The sequence below is a fragment of the Thermobia domestica genome, unplaced genomic scaffold (genome assembly GCF_964235325.1).
Source record: "Thermobia domestica unplaced genomic scaffold, izTheDome1.hap1.1 HAP1_SCAFFOLD_830, whole genome shotgun sequence".
NCBI lineage: Eukaryota > Metazoa > Arthropoda > Insecta > Zygentoma > Lepismatidae > Thermobia > Thermobia domestica.
In genome coordinates this window covers 69,116-72,095 of record NW_027656540.1, presented here as the reverse complement: position 1 = coordinate 72,095, position 2,980 = coordinate 69,116, and the positions used below count along the sequence as shown (strand labels likewise).

The 2,980-nt window shown below is 37.8% G+C and overlaps 2 non-coding genes across 2 annotated transcripts; both read right to left on the bottom strand.

The window, feature by feature from the left end:
* Positions 1 to 1,283: 1,283 nt before the first annotated feature.
* On the bottom strand, positions 1,284 to 1,402 carry LOC145677405 (5S ribosomal RNA). Its single transcript, XR_014129817.1, has one exon. It is a non-coding gene; the product is annotated as a 5S ribosomal RNA (ribosomal RNA).
* Positions 1,403 to 1,579: 177 nt separating this feature from the next.
* On the bottom strand, positions 1,580 to 1,698 carry LOC145677403 (5S ribosomal RNA). The gene has a single exon (XR_014129815.1). It is a non-coding gene; the product is annotated as a 5S ribosomal RNA (ribosomal RNA).
* Positions 1,699 to 2,980: the final 1,282 nt, after the last annotated feature.

The window sequence follows — 2,980 nt, the reverse complement described above, 5'->3', positions numbered from 1 at the left end:
ATTTATTACTACAGACACTTTTACATGGATTTTGGCCACCCTTCAACTGTGGTTTTGCCATGTAAATACTATTGCATGCAGCATGACCGATATAGGGGGTTTTTTCCTGGTTTCCAGGTTTTTTGTCCCTCTCTCAAAACATAATAAACCTTCTCTCGCGCTTTCCTATCATCTATTTTACCCTTCTTTCCTTCTATTTCACACATTGACAGATTCGCGTGTAAATGTCTTTCGTAAAAGATAGAAGCCGCGGCATACACCTACACCCGACAGATACTTTAGTGTACTAATCGCATGTGAGGAGAGGCATGTAGATAGATGGTTGATGCCTTACTCTCTGTCAGGGCGCGGGCTTTCCCGAGGGGCGTCCTTATTTTTAACTTTTCTGTTTCTGTTTCTGTTTCTGCGGACACATCTAATTTTGCTGAACGAGTGTCATCATGCCACCAAAAACTAGCGGAAAGGCTGCAAAGAAGGCTGGTAAAGCCCAAAAGAATATCTCCAAGGGAGATAAGAAGAAGAAGAGGAGGAGGAAGGAGAGCTATGCCATTTACATCTACAAAGTTTTGAAGCAAGTGCATCCTGACACTGGCATATCTAGCAAAGCTATGAGTATCATGAACAGCTTTGTTAATGACATCTTCGAGCGTATTGCTGCTGAAGCTTCTCGTTTGGCCCATTACAATAAGCGGTCAACTATCACCAGCCGGGAAATCCAAACAGCTGTGCGCCTTCTTTTGCCTGGTGAACTTGCCAAGCACGCTGTAAGTGAGGGTACGAAGGCTGTTACCAAGTACACAAGCTCTAAGTAAAAATCTTCTTCAAGATTTTTCATTTCAAACGGTCCTTGTCAGGACCAACACATTATTCGAAAGAGTTAAATCACGAAATTTGCTTCATTCTGTTATGTAGAAACACCTTGAAATCCAATTTCTATATGCTGTTAGTAAAAAAGTAAAGCACATAGCGGAGATGTGTCGTGCTTGTATATGAAAGGCATTTACTCGCCGGAGATCTACACTTAGTCATAATAATTTACTTTTAAAAAGTGGTAATACATTCCGTGTTAAGTATAGTAGTAGGTGCACACGGATCGGAAATCAGGTTATTTTAATGTGCCGTGCAAATAAACAGGCTGTTAGTGTAAGAAATAGTGGGTATAACGCTTAGAATATCGATTAATCGCTATGAAATAATGTTGATAAATTATCTCTTGAAAGTACTATAAAATTAATGTTTCTAGTATTTTCGTACTTGAAGGATAATGAAATTTGAAAAAGAGATGCCAACAGCACCTGGTGTTCCCAGGCGGTCACCCATCCAAGTACTGACCAGGCCCGATGCTGCTTGACTTCGGTGATCGGACGAGAACCGGTATATTCAGCATGGTATGGCCGTTGGCGAATGCATATGGCTTCGAGTGAGTTATTGTAGCTACGTAGGTTTGTCGGTGAATACTCAAAAAGACCAGCGCGTGGAAAGCGTTGCTAATTGTTTTAAGTAATGCATGATTACGAAATTATCGTGGTGAACGATGTGAGAATATTCGTCTTTGTGAAAAACAAAATTAGAAAAAGTATACCAACAGCACCTGGTGTTCCCAGGCGGTCACCCATCCAAGTACTGACCAGGCCCGATGCTGCTTGACTTCGGTGATCGGACGAGAACCGGTATATTCAGCATGGTATGGCCGTTGGCAACTACCTTTTCTTCAATGTCCTGTTAAGGAAGTATGTTTTAAGTAAGAATTGACATTATTAACTATAAAGGCAAGCATATTAACGTCGTTAACATTACTTGGAATATACTAATATTCGAATAAATATTTGAATGTTCGAATGATGAGTGATTCGGATGTTCATAGTGCCACTATGTCCTATCGAGTTTACTATCACGAACCACGTATGAAATTGTATATAAATAAATAAAAATAAATCCTTTATTAAGTATTGATTACAGGAAAAAGGCAAACTTACATTCTTTAATGTACACAATGAAATGTATGAAAGATATTTTTAAGATATGTTTCACTTACCCTTTATAACGCAAGGTAGTTTTCAGTGTAGCATCCTCTTCAGCTGCGAGATAACGTAAGGCAGATGATCATTCAGTCGTGAAGCACTAAAATGTAATATACATTTTAACTATTATCGATAAGAATTATTTACTGCAGGGATGCAAATAAAGTGAGGCAAATTAGTAAATAAAAACCGATACTGTAACTGATAATGTAATTACGTATCTGTATTAGTTGTATATACAGTAATCGCACGATTATCCGCGGAGTTGGATGTTGGCATAATCGCGCATAATCAGCAGTATGAGCAGAAAAGGGAAATGAAATGAAATCTTTAGATTTACGTCGCATACTTATACCGGTTACGCTAAAGGAGACGGTGATGATGAGTACTGAATGAAGAAAGTGGGAGGAAACGGGAGAAACCCGAGAAAACCCATGAGCACGGTCTTTATGCACGACAAAGTTCACACGGCACGAGCTGGGATTGAACCAGGGACCCCAAGCACCGGAGGCCAAAAAAGGGACAAAAAGTCTTTCGTGCAACTTTCGTTTTCGGTAAAAAGTTTACACATAATTTAGAAAGAGTAGTTTTCTGGTCTTTTTATTTCACAAGTTGGTTCATGTCTATATTTTTTACATGCATAAAAAATTTTTCAACTCCCTTGCTTAGTTCCTGTTAAAGACCTCTACCTCTGATTGTATTTTTTGCACATATTCTTATTGTTTTCAGACAACATTTCTAAGAGCGTAATTTATCGTCAGCAAGAAAAGAAAAGGAAAGCCTCGGATAGTGGAATGTGTACTGTATATATATATATATATATATATATATATATATATATATATATATATATATATATATATATATATACGTATTAGTATATAGTTTTATTTTATACGTCTCCTATTATTACACAATGTGCAGATATTGTGAAAGCGCAAGTAAATATGTATAACTCC